General features: G+C 45.9%; 1 protein-coding gene across 2 annotated transcripts in view; it reads right to left on the minus strand.

The window, feature by feature from the left end:
* TIAM2 (TIAM Rac1 associated GEF 2) overlaps positions 1–13,855 on the minus strand; it is a 181,497-nt gene that overhangs the window by 42,154 nt on the left and 125,488 nt on the right. Inside the window, exon 1 of one of the 2 annotated variants that reach the window (XM_044243415.1) lies at positions 11,550–11,555. The exons of the other annotated variant lie outside the window; for it this stretch is intronic. The gene's annotated coding sequence lies outside the window, so the exon portion shown is untranslated. Of the gene's footprint in view, positions 1–11,549; positions 11,556–13,855 lie in introns of those variants that run through there. 2 annotated transcript variants of the gene reach the window in all.

Here is a 13,855-nt window from a genome sequence, read left to right on the forward strand (position 1 = left end):
GCGGAAGGAAATCACGAAGGAGCATTGTCATGGGCGCTTTACAGTGGGGCCGCCCCTCCCCCAGGTAACAGAATCAGCTTTGCATCACTGTCGCTGTTACCCTGTCAATAAAGAGCATCCGTATTCCCAGACAGCTGTATCGAGTACAGGAATTCGAACACAACCAACGCGTTTATTCATAATGAGGATTTGCACAGCACCTGCCGCACGTCAGCTATGCCCCGAGTCCTGGGCATACAAAGACGGCAGAGACCTGAAGTCCCCTGAGGCTCTCGGAGAAGGCACGGGCATGAGGAGCTCTGCAGCCGGGAGCAGCCAGATGGATGGTGGTGAAAATAACACGGCTGATGTCCAAAGTGGGAGCCAAGTGAGTTCTGAGTCATCTATTCAACATATTCACAAAACTTGGGAAGCCAAACACTGGAAACTCCCCCAAAGTTTTTAACTCTTACAAAGGCAGAATATTTACATGGGGGTAACAGCACTCTGGCTCTCCTTTCTGGGTCAAAGCCCCCGCCCACCCCAGGAAACAAGGCTTTGCTCTGCATCGTTGAGGCCCCTATCACCTTTGCTGCACCCAAAGTCTCTCTGAAGTTCGAGGTCAGACAGGACGGCTCTCGGAACCAGCTCCCACTTGGTTGGCCCCAGGGATCCGAGAGGCATACGTGGTTCTGGACAGTTCCTGAGTTCTGCCAAGAAAGGAAATCTCAGAGCTGTTCCACCACCCAATTTCACAGAGGCGGAACGGTATCTGGGCACAGAGAGAGTCTCCACAGTGAAGGACTCCTTGTCCAACCCACTAGCAATGCACCAGTGCTGTCCTAGACATGACAAAGCACCAGGGAAGCCAAGCTTGAGGGGCCCCAGCTTATGACCCCAGCTCCGGGAGCCTCAAATTTCACCAGGACCTGTAGCCCCATAAAAAGGAGTGAGCCTGTAGGATTCTAGAGGAGGAAGGAGAATAAAGTAGGCTCTGGGAGAAGAGCAGATTGGCTCTTCGAAAAAAAAGAAAAAGAAAAGAACGTGCAGGCCAGTGAGATTCGAATGCTGACTTACAAAGCGGTTTTAAACAGGGGCTGCACAGACGTCCTGTCTCCGGGGCCGAAGCCCACATCGAGCCCCGCTTACATTCTGCCCATGTCCTGAGCACCGGCAGCTGACAGGAGTCCATCTGTCCTTCTGCTGCCAGTGAAAAATCTGGCCTCTCACCTTGGGATGGCCTCCCAGAGCGGTCCTTTGCACCAGGGCACGAGCCAGGGCACTTTCCCGACTCGGGGAGCCCTAAGCATGCGCTTCCCACCCAGCCGGCGTGCGGTGCCCTCCGGGAAGGAAACTGACTCGCTCCAGAAGCCTTAGGCCAATACGATTGTAAAAGATGAAAAACATAAGTCCGGGTCAAGGTATCGATTTGCATTGGGTAAATACACCCCCGTGTGTCTCTCGTCGCACTCATGGTGGAAATTAACAACTCGGGGTGAGCTGCGGCCTCTGAGACACGGCCCTCGGCTCGCCCGATCCTCTCGGCAGGTGGCCTGACAAAACTGCACAGTGCACAGCCATAGCCACGGCCTCGGCTCCCACACGCAGCCCCCCAGTCAGACAGCTGCCGAGCCTGGCACACCCACGAGGGACCAGGTACTAGGCCAGGGGCTGCACCTGAGACCAGGCTCGGCCACCTCTCTCCTTCAGAAACAAACCTATTTCAAGAGTGACAGCACACGAGGGAGGCGCTCCGGGAAGGTGATGCCCCCGGCCCTGCCGCAGCCCTGCAGCTCCCCTGCAGAGGACCAGGGACACGGGAGGCTCCAGGTAGGAGACGCCTCATACCTCGGTGTCCTCCTGTCCTAGGCGTCAGTGCAGACGGATACCGCTGTCAGCCAAGCCGCCGGCAATCCCAAATCCTTTACGACAAAAGCGCTAAACCTGTGTTCAAGTGACATCCTGGGGTTCCACTTAAAAACAGAAACATTAGGAAATGCTAACGTTCAGGTTGCCTCGCCACGCAGCCGGTCGTGTGAATTCAAGTTTACGCGGACGGCGCTCCCGAATCCAACTTAGCACAGCTAATATGCAGGCACCCAGGCTCTGCCATTTATTTGTCCCCATCCCGCGAAGCCGGGCTACGCGGGTGCTAATGTGGATATGCCCGTGGAGGGGAACCCTCTGGGAATGTCAGGCGACTGGGAAGTCTGGGAAAGGCTTGGGCGCACGTTGGTAACCGTCCTGGTCCTCCTCCTCACTCAACCAGGTTCCAAGGACGAGGCAAGAAGTTCTTCCCAGTCCCTGGCCAGTCACCCAGCTGGCCTCCAGCAGAGCCCGAGACACCAGGCAGCTGCTGCCTGTGAGGAGGGAGGGCAAGGCGCTCTGCCCGTACAGAGGTGAGGCCTCCCGAGAGATCCAGAACCCCCTCAGGCCAAGTCTGGGAAGGCCGCCTGCATTCTCAGAAACAGCAACTGTCTGAGGGATGGAGTTCAAGTCTCGTGATGGTATCAAACCCCGAGGCCCAGAAGAAGAAACTAGAATGTTTTCACCTATGAGCTAGCAACCAGAAGACCTTTTTGGGAAATGGACGGTGACAGTCATAGCATCGAGGAAAACTGCAGTCTGTGGGTTGGACTCATGCGAAGTACAATAAAGGAGAGGCAGTGAGGATGGAAATTACTTTCTTTTAAGTTTACTTAAGTAATCTCTACACCCAATGTGGGGCTCGAACCCACGACCCCAAGATCAAAAGTCGCACGCTGTTCCAACAGAGCCAGCCAGCCCCAGGAGAATTATTTTTAAGCTACGCTTTTCATGCTTTAAAGCATACACTATAGTACAGACTTTCAATATCACCACATCCAAAGCCCCCCTTTTCAACATTATTCTGAAACAAAATTCATACACAGTTTCACAAGAAGCAATATAATGCCCTACTAGTAACACAAGGAGAAAAATGAAAGTAATTTGCAACGTTTAAAAATGTGGGTTTCAATATGCAAATGCCCGGCTGCATCTACTGTAGAAGCCGTTCAATATGCGCACTGCAAAGAATCACATTCGGTGTCTCAGTGTCATCACAGACCCATCACAGACCCGGGCCAGGGGTCTTGGTGTGGATTCAAATGCATTTGGGGTGCTGCCATCAGTGATTCTAAATGGCCAAAATCTTCTGACAAAGCTCTGAGCAAAATAAAGCACAAACTTCCCTTGGTTTATTGGCCTGTTGCTTTCCTAGAAAATTCAAAGTAGCCTGTAGCTATGGGGAAAAAAAAAAAAAATTTGTGTTCATTTGCAAAATGAAGCCAGTTCTTGGCTCAGATAATTATGCACGTTTTTCACCTAAGTGAAAGTCCAGTGGAACAACTCTGCACTGTGAGAAATGAACTTGGACATGCCAGACATCCAGCAACCATGTTCCCGAACACGAAGTGCTGTATTTCTCCAATTTATTAGGAAAACCAAAACAAACACATGAATTTCCAAAAACATCACTGGAGGGTAGCACCCCTCCCTCCCCATGCAGAATCACCCCTGCCTCTCTCTGTAGCTAGTCTACAACTCCACCTCCGGGAAGGTTAGTGACATCAGAGGCAAAATGCACCACAAACCCAGAGCCAAGAGCAGGTGCACTGTGAACATTAGCTCCCTCGCTTCCTGAAGAAAAATGAAATATGCTAATAAAGAGGGTGGTTAAAAAGATAGTGTTCAGATAAATAATGTAGGCTATTTAATTGGGACTCTCACGCTCAAAAAAATGTTTTAGTTGATTAATCATTAACCCGTAGGCTCCCCTCTGAGGTGCAAACTATAGAACGATGATTTTCTATGAGGACGACTGAAGAAAAAAAATCTAAAAAATAATTTCAAAGAACTTACAAGTAAATAATAAATGGTTTCATTAGGTTTTTAACTGCCTACTCCCCTGTGGCATTCGAGTTGTACATCTTTGACTTTTAATAATTTTTACCTACTTATATTGAGAGAATATGGTTTGTGGGATTTATATTCTTCATCTACTCGATTTATTCAATTTCTGTTTAATTTCTCAGAATTTCTATTCTGTAATTCCATAAATAAACAGCCTGTAGAGAATCTATAAATTTTAGACCTAAAAAGAGTCTTAGAAATTATCCAATTGAATTCCTTCACCTCATGCATCTTTTGTTCTTTAAAAAAGTGTGAATGCAATTTTAAGGAAAGATAAAGATTTCAGTAAATCAATGCTGCCAGTGGAAGAATACAGCATTCTGTGGATACTAAATCACATTATTTTTTTTCAGTTCTCCAAGCTTCACCCACTGTTGTAAAATTCTGCATTAGTATCCACCACACACAGTTTATCATAGTGCCAAGAGAATGCCGAACACTGAGTTATCTGCACATAAAAGCTTAAAATCTCTCAACTTTTAAGGTTAAATGTGCAGACCTTGTACAGCATTATTTTTAATTAACTCAGATCCCCGTACATTCTGCTCATTCTTTTTGTTTAAAATGCAGTGATTTAATACCTTTCATTAATGACATTTCTATGCTCTGTGATCTAGGTAAATATTATTCATCATTGGTCAGTGAAACAATGAAAATAAAGCTATTTAAATGAAACAGATGGACTATTCAATAAGAGAATACAGTAACTCTTGAGTTGACCGCATACAAAGACCGGTCAAGTCCTATTACACCATTAACAAAGACATCACCCACTGATACCACATACTTCTGATAAAAACCGATCAACTTTTCTGAAGATATCCAGGACTCTTCATTTCATTATTGCTACTGTTCTTGAGTCAAGAAAAATCAAGGCATCTGTCTGAATGTCACCGTTAAGCTTGCTGAGAAGTATATTCTATCACAGCAGAAATACTGTGCCAGGAAAATGTAAATTTCACAAATCTTCCAAATCCGTTTCACTGGAGGTCACATTGCAATTGGTGATGTTCCTGACAATGCAAGCTTTCTGGTGACAAACAGAAAGAAGCAAAGACTGGTAGTAAAGGTTTCTTACCAGCAGGCTGCCATGATTTGAGTCAATTATCTTGTGATAACTATCCTCAGCATCTGAAAGAATCTTCAGAGGAAGAAGAAATGGCAGGTGTTCTCAGGGGAGGAATGGGCTGCAGGCCACCACTGGGCTGATTACAACATAAAAGAGAAGAGGCCTTCTGAGAAGCAGGGAGAAGGGAACTGGATGTGCCCACATTCTCTTCGTCCAGACAGGCTATGGTTGTGGCAGAGGTGTGCACTTAGCCCAAAGAAAGAAGGCAAAGAGCCTCCCTTACCAGATCCCTGATGAAACAAGTCAATGGTTGAAGGGATCTCCAGCCAAGGTTTCGGATGAAGTAGAAACTGGTATGTACCAGAGCTGGGAAGAACCCCAGGTAACACACACTTCATTAACATGTGGGGGCACAGAAGAGACAACACTGTATTTCATACACTTAAGAACTTGAACAAAGTGTCAGAATTAAAGTTCAAAACCCCTACAAACCACTTAGATGGAATTCTACTTAAAGACCCTGAGAGGAAACCTAAAACAGGAGCACACACAGATTCTGTGTTGGGGGGAGGGGTGCTACAGGAGAAAGCACACAGGGTAACACCTTCCAGGAAGGCTAATTCCGGGCGGGACTGAAAGAGGACAGAATGGAGTATCACGCAGCCGTGAAGAGGAGTCCATGACTGACGTATGCCACGACATGGATGAACCTAGGAAACATGATGCTAACTGGGAGCGGTCTACATGGTCACAGGCTACATGGCCTATATGGTTTATGTCCAACAGTCAGGACAGGGACATCCACAGAAACAGAGACTAGATTAGCGGCTCTCGGAGGCTGGGGGGAGGGGTGGCAGGGAGGTGACTGCTGCTGGGCACACACTATCTTCTGGAGCTGAAGAACACATTCTGGAACCAGACAGTGGTAATGGCTGCACAACTCCACGAATATACTGAAAACCACTGATTTGAACACTTGAAAGGTAAAGTTTATGATACATGAATTACACTTCTTTCTCAAAACAGAAGGTAAGAATGTTCATGTGGATCTTACAGGAGAGACATCAGAGTTCAAGTCCACCATAAGGTGATTCCAAAGAACCAAATCACACAAAATATATGGTCACGTTACGCAAGGTTAACAAAAATCAGTGTGAAATATCAAAGGTTTCAAAAAAAAAAAAAAAAAGCGTAAGAATGGTGACAGTAAAATTATTTCTTAACAATGGATCTTCCCCTGAACTGAGAAAGCCCCAATCACAAGGTGGTCAGCTACCAATCACCATCCCCAGATTCCAGATAAGAACTCAGGTAAGACAGAGCCGATTATCAATCCAGTTAGATCTAAATTTGTTTTATTTTGTTTCTTTTTTTAAGATTTATTTGAGAGAGAGCACGCATGCATGAGCCGAGGGGTGGGAGGGTGCAGAGGGAGGGAGAGAGAATCCCAAGCAGACTCCCCACTGAGCACAAAGCTGGAAGTGGGGATCATGACTTGAACCAAAACCAAGAGTCCGATACCCAACCGAATGAGCCACCCAGGTGCCCCACATCTGAATTCCCGTTTTACTGCAGAGGCATAGTCTCAATGGGTTGTACTCTACAGATGTTAACAAATATTTAAAAGGAAGAACGTAAGTAAAATCCAAACATTCTCCGTACCTGGAGGAAGAAGCCAGAAGCTACAGTTCTCTCCATCTCTACCACTGACCATGACCTTGTCCAAGTTAGCAGCAATTTAAAGTGTCTCTGTGCCTTGATTTACCCAGCTGTGAAAGTAAAATGATAATAACACATCTCTGCTCCATCGTGGTGATGTAAGGGGTAATTAATGCCTTTAAGGTTCTTTGTGATCTTTAGATTTGAGTCAGCCTATCATTATGGAGCTTTAACAAACACCTTCTCTGCAGCAGTCAAGACCTGATGCTATTTAAAGGGGTAATGAGATTTGTCGCAAAACCAAAATGGAATGCTTCATCCATTACTTTGCTCTTTTCACTTTGCAAACTTTTGTAAGAAAGGCACATAGTCCTTACCATTTGTGCTTTAAGCCTATTAAATAACTGAATTTCAGAGGAAAAATAAAAAGCTAAACTGTTTAGTCAGCGCCTTCATTTCCAGAGTTGAGGAAACAGGGGTCAGAGTAAAGCACCCAAGGTCAGACAGCGGGAGCTAGAATCCAGACCCCTTTACTGCAGATCCAGTCTGGTATCATTGTCACCAACCTCAAATTAAAATTCAAGCACTTCTCACTATCAGCACTGACCAACAGTGGGTAAGACAGACTGTTCCTTTTTAGCTGTGGTTTTGGTTTTTATCTGCCAAAAGCATCCCATGTCGTGGTCACCAATCAGCCCATGGAAGTTACAGAGCAGCACTGACTGGGCTGTGAGCTGCTCTCCTAGGATAAGCAGTCACTGGCTGGAGCTGGGCATATGGCTTGGCAAGCAGCATCCTGGGCCATCCTAGAAGCACCCCCCACACACACATGTGTACAAATGAGCTGTCTTCAGCTCTGAGAAAGTCTCAGCACATGTCCCCAGTAGTCAGATTTATAAAGAAGAAAATTGGGAAGCTTGTAGGTGTGCTCCAGGATTCAGATCCAACAGTACATTAAAAAGATTATCCACGCAGGACCAGGTGGGATTTATCCATGGGATGCAAGGGTGGCTCAACATTCCCAAATCAATCAATGTGACAGAACAAATCAATAAGAGAAGAGAGAAGAACCACATGGTCCTCTCAATTGATGTAGAGAAAGCATTTGACAAGCTACAGCATCCATTCCTGAGTAAAATTTTTCAAAGTATAGGGACAGAGGGAACATTCCTCGACTTCATAAAAATCTATCTACAAATCTATCTACAGTGCATATCATCCTCAATGGAAAAAGCTGACAGCCCTCCCGTTGAGATCAGGAACACGACAAGGATGCCCACTCTCATCACTCTTGTTCAACATAGTAATCGAAGTCCTAGCAACAGCAATCAGACAACAAAGAGAAACAAAAGGTATTCAGATTGGCAAAGAAGTCGTCAAACTCTCTCTCTTCGCAGATAGCATGATACTTTATGTGGAAAACCCAAAAGACTCCACCCCCAAATAGCAATTCATATAGCAATTCAGTATGGCAGGATACAAAGTCAATGTGCAGAAATCAGTTGCTTTCTTAAGCACAAACAATACAGAAAGGGAAATTAGAGAATCGATTCCATTTACTATAGCACCAAGAATCATAGATACCTTGGAATAAACCTAACCAAAGAGGTAAAGGATCTGTACTCGAGGAACTACAGAACACTCATGAAAGAAACTGAAGAAGACACAAAAAGATGGAACAGCATTCCATGCTCATGGATCAGAAGAATAAACATTGTTAAAATGTCTATACTGCCTAGAGCCATCTATACTTTCAGTGCCATCCAGATCAACCTGGCATTTTTCAAAGAGCTGGAACAAACAATCCTAAAATTTGTATGGAACCAGAAGAGACCCCGAATTGCCAAGGAAATGTTGAAAAACAAAACTGGGGGCATCATGTTACCTGATTTCAAGCTTTACTACAAAGCTGTGATCACCAAGACAGCATGGTACTGGCACAAAAACAGACACATAGACCAGTGGAACAGAGTAGAGAGCCCAGATATGGACCCTCAACTTTATGGTCAAATAATCTTCGACAAAACAGGAAAAAATATACAGTGGAGAAAAGAAAGTCTCTTCAATAAATGGTGCTGGGAAAACTGGGCAGCTATATGTAAAAGAATGAAACTCGACCATTCTCTTACCCCATACACAAAGATCAACTCGAAATGGATAAAAGACCTCAATGTGAGGCAGGAATCCATCAGAATCCTAGAGGAGAACACAGGCAGTAACCTCTTAGACATCAGCCACAGCAACTTCTTTCAAGACATGTCCCCAAAGGCAAAGGAAACAAAAGCGAAAACAAACTTTTGGGTCTTCATCAAGATCAAAAGTTTTTCATCCCTCAGAATCCACTCTCAGCAACACCACCTTAACCTCACATTAAGAGACTCCTATGAACCACCCTTTCAGTTAAGATGATACTGGAAGGAACAAGTGCTATTCCTAAGAATGGCACTTGGCTGACCGGTCTTAAAAAATCTTGGTATTCCTCGGGACGCCCCCGTGGCTCGGTCAGTTAAGCGTCAGACTCTTCATTTCGGCTCAGCTCATGACCACAGATCATGGGATCCAGCCCCACACTGGGCTCTGCGCTCAGGGCAGAATCTGCTTGACCCTCTCCTTCTCCCTCTGCCTCTCCCCATGGCTTGTGCTCTCACGCGCTAACAAATAAATAAATCTTAAAAAAAAAAAAAAAACTTAAGTATTCCTCAGGGCCCCTGCTTTTTGTTAAGATTTTTTTTGAGAGAGAGAGACACAGATGGACCAAAGAGGGTGGGGAGTGGCAGAGGGAAAGGGAGAAGCAGACTCCCCGCTGAGCAGGGAGCCGGACATGGGGCTTGATCCCAGGACCCCGGGATCATGACCTGAGCCAGAGGCAGACGCTCAACCAACTAAGCCATCCAAGCACCCCAAGGTATCTTTCCTCCAGGGATGTTTCAATCTAGTAGGTAAATTATGATAAGTCCACAGTAATACTGCAAGGCAATAAATCTTAACTTCCTTATCAGATTTACAGGCAAAATGCTTTCAGAGTTAAAAAGATGCAGCATCCAAGATTCCCTCAAGGTGACACAGAGGCAGCCCTACTTCTCACAGACTATAATCCCAAAGTCTGAAAATTGAGTTTATAAGTTCTGTGCAGACTTCTGTTCCCAGGGATCCAAGCAAATTATAAAAGGTCTATTTATAGTCACTTGACACATAACCCGTATCTTCTCCTTCTCCTTCCTCACTGAACACACACTGGCCTACTGGAGATCAAAGAACATCCACACGGGGCTATAGGCTCGCTGGCCGGTGCATACATGATGACTGGCATTTTTGGGTCATACATATTAAGCTTATGAAACCTAGGCTTCTTATCAACATTTTTCAGCCTTTTCTCCTCGACTGTTTTGGGGACATAATAATGACATAATTCAGCAGACATCCAAATAATTCTGCTAATACCACCGTGCAAAGATGCCTCAACTTCACAGAAGTGTGATGTGGTCACTCGTCAACCAAAACATTAAAGTCAGAATTAACTCACAAATAACAATTTCGGAATAATTAGCATTGGGAAAGTAAATGTAGAAAAGCTGAGAATAGCAAGCTTAGAAGCTTCTATGGACATCCCTGGAAATTCCAGATTCTATAGGAAGCCTGCTGGGAGATTTGGGAGTAAGAGGGATTCTGTACACTGTGCTACGTGGGGCACTGCCACTTTCCAGGGGCAGCTGGCCAGGGATCTGCACAAAAGACACAGACTAATTTTGTGAACAATTTCATATGTCTCTTTGCAAACAAATTCTCCCAGAGCAATTAGCAAGTAATAAAATTGAATAATTTGAATTTGGTCACGGCTTCCCAAAACCTGTTAAAGATGTTAATGACAAACGGAGAGGGAGGGAAAGAAGGATGTATATGGGGACACCTGGGTGGCTCAGTCATCTTGAGTTTAGGTCAGGGCTGATCTCAGGGGTGTGAGATCGAGCCCCACATCGGGCTCTGCTCTGGGAATGGAACCTGCTTGGGATTCTCTCTGCCTCTGCCTCTCCCCCAGCCTGAGTGCACAAGCATGCTCTCTCTCTCTCATTCTCTCAAAAAAAGGGGGGGGGTTCATATGGGAACAACTTATAAATAGATAATCAGAGCTGAGAACTGGAGAATCAGAAATAAATATATAAGATGCAACAAATCATAACTCAATTGATGGAAATGAAAGGAATTAATTTGTTGCACTATTTCAAACATCATCATTTTCTCATAAAGATGTTTTTGCCCGTATACTGGGAGTGAAAACCTTTCAAGTAGGCAAGTCGTCATTCAAATCTTCTTCCCTTTCCTTTACGTTGTTAATTTTTTTTAAGATTTTATTTATTTATCTGATAAATAAGAGAGAGAGAGAGCGCGTGCAAAAGCAGGCAGAGTGGCAGGCAAAGGCAGAGAGAGAAGCAGGCTCCCTGCTAAGCAAGGAGCCTGACGTGGGACTCGATCCCAGGACCCCAGGATCATGACCTGAGCCAAAGGCAGCCGCTTAACCAACTGAGCCACCCAGGCGTCCCTTTACATTGTTAATTTTGATGAGTTTTGTGGACTATGTATGGGCGTTCAGTATAAGTAACTTTGAAGCCATTTGGAAGCAGGTGGAATATTCGCTATAAACACAGAGGCTTAACACAAGGTCTTCTAAAGTCAACTCCTGGTCTTCCCCCAAAACTACTCCATCGACAGCTTCCCCATCTCAGCTGATAGCAATTCCTTCCTAACAGTTGCTCAGAGCCAAACCTCAGAGTCATCCTTGCCGGCTCTCCCCTGACACCCCACGCCCAATCTCTGAGCAAGCTCTGTGGGCTGTACACCCCCCCACACCCCAGCTACCAGAAGGCAAAGGCACCATGGTGCCCCACTTATCACTGCAGAAGCCTCAACGCACCCTCGGCCTCCTACAGCCTCTTCTCAGCAGCTGCTGATCCTTTGAAAACCGCAGGCAGATCACGTCCCTTCTCTGCTCCAAAACACGGGACGGTGCCTCATTTTCCGCAGACCTCGAACTGCCTTATCAAGTCCTCCCTGATGCTCACATGTCCTCCTGGGCCTCATTTCCCATTGCTCCCCAGCCCCTCGCTCTTCCCCAGGCACATTGGGCTCTTTGCCGATCCTGAAACGCGCCACTTACGTCCCCATCTCAGGGCACCTGCGGCTGTTCCCTCTGCCGGGATGTCCGCAAGGCTCCACCCCCATCTCCAAGCTTACACCAATGCCTCGGTCCTACCGACAGTGCTGCTGCCCTAGTTACAACTGCCACCTGCATACTCCTGGTCCCTCCTCCCCAGATGCACTGTCTTCCGTCATGCTTACCACCTGCTGGTACACTATATAATTTCATTATGTTTGTTGCTTAAATGGATTTCCATGCACTGAAATGTAAGGCCCATGTGTTCAGCGAGTTTTAACCTGTCGTGTTCACTGCTCTATCTCCAGCACTTCTAAAAACAGTGCTTCGTACAGAACAGGCAGCCACTAAATATTTGTTTAATGAGTAAATTAAAGAGAGAAAGAGAGAGAGCGAGCCCCTAGTCTCTCTGCTTGGCCTCAGGCACTCTTCATGGGTAAGGAGTACTCGCCGTGGGGGCTGGGGGGGGCAGGTAAGAACATGGCATGCCTCACATCATAGACAACTTCAGTGGTTCAGTTCAGGATTAAGAATTAAAATTAAGCTTTATAGTTCATTTGCCAACTTCATGGAAAAAAGAACTCTCAACGTCAAATTTCTTTAAAGCACCATAAATTCAGCCTCCTAAACAAAGCTGGGATTCCCTTCTGGGCCACAAGCCATACCTTTTACATTTGAAACAAACCACATTTTAGATACAAGGTAAGCATTAGCATCTTTTTGAAAAATAAAGTTAATATCGGAAACACAAGACCCTGGAGGGTTTTTTCAAAATTCTTTTTAGAAGCTTAATCTTACCATTCCCATATCCCTGATTCATTTGTGCCTACATTTGAGCAAATCTTTTTTTTTTTTTAAGCAAATCTTTATTGAGTGGCCCCACTGATACGTTCGGTGACTTACTCGTGATAAAGCAAAAAGAGACCCGGTGCTGAGGAAGGACAGTTGCCCTGCCCAACCGCAGGGCTCTGGTGAGAGCTCAGGGATTCGCCTCCACCCCAGCACTCCCCCTCATCCCAGCCCGGCCCACGGCTGTGTCACTTCTCAGGGGGCAGATCAGCAGCTGCAGGTCCCCTCCCACTCCCCCGAGGCTCCTCGCCACCTGGCTTCCCCGCCTGGCACACGAGACCCTTTGTGACCTGGCCCCTGGTCACCAGTCCAGCCTTATCTTCTCCATCTCCCCCGTTTGCGCCTTACCTTCCGAAAACCCTGGATCACTCCCACACATCTCCCCTCAGCAAGACCCTGACCCCCCACCCTCCACAACTTCTTTGTGCCCCCAAGACACTCTGCTTCCTTCAGGGTTTAACGCAAATGAGACTGTCCCTCAGAAGTGGCCCTGACAATGTGGAACACACATTCTCGCTGACCCTATACCGTCATGGCCCATCTCAGAGTGTGGTCCGCTGACTTCAGGGGCCACTGGGACCCTCTCAAATGGCCTACAAGTTTAAAAGTATTTTGAATAATAATGCTAGATGTCATCGGTCATTTTCGCTCTGGGGACACCTGCAGTGGCAGTGCAAGGCAGTCCTGGGTAGATCTGCTTGTGGAGTAGCGCACATCAGAGCAGCGGCACCGACCGTCCTAGTCACTGCTGACTCCATCACCGCACAGTGCCGTTGAGAACATGCGGCATCCATTAACAACGTCCTCGGTGAAGCCGTGAAAACGGCGGACTCTACTAGAACTCAGCTCTTGTGAACACGTTTGAGAAAAATCCATACAGCTTTATGCAATGGTTGTTGCAAGAAAATGCACTTACACCATTGTGTTGCAAGCTAAGCTAACTTCTTTTTTTTCCCCACAAAACAATTTTTACTCAAAAAAAATTGACAAAATATTTTCTTTAAAATGGACAAAGTGTGGGGTACTTGGGTGGCTCAGTTGGTAAAGCATGCAACTCTTGATCTCAGGGTCATGAGTTCAAGACCCACAGTGGGCGTAGAGCCTACTTAAAAAAAATTTTTTTAAATGAAAACATAAAATGAATGAAGTAAGCCTGTCACTTCCAAGGGAAAAAATGGACAGTATTGTAGATATAATTCAAACGTTCTGGCAAAAAT

This window comes from Neovison vison, chromosome 1, assembly GCF_020171115.1.
Source record: "Neovison vison isolate M4711 chromosome 1, ASM_NN_V1, whole genome shotgun sequence".
In the NCBI taxonomy this organism is placed as follows: Eukaryota; Metazoa; Chordata; class Mammalia; order Carnivora; family Mustelidae; genus Neogale; species Neogale vison.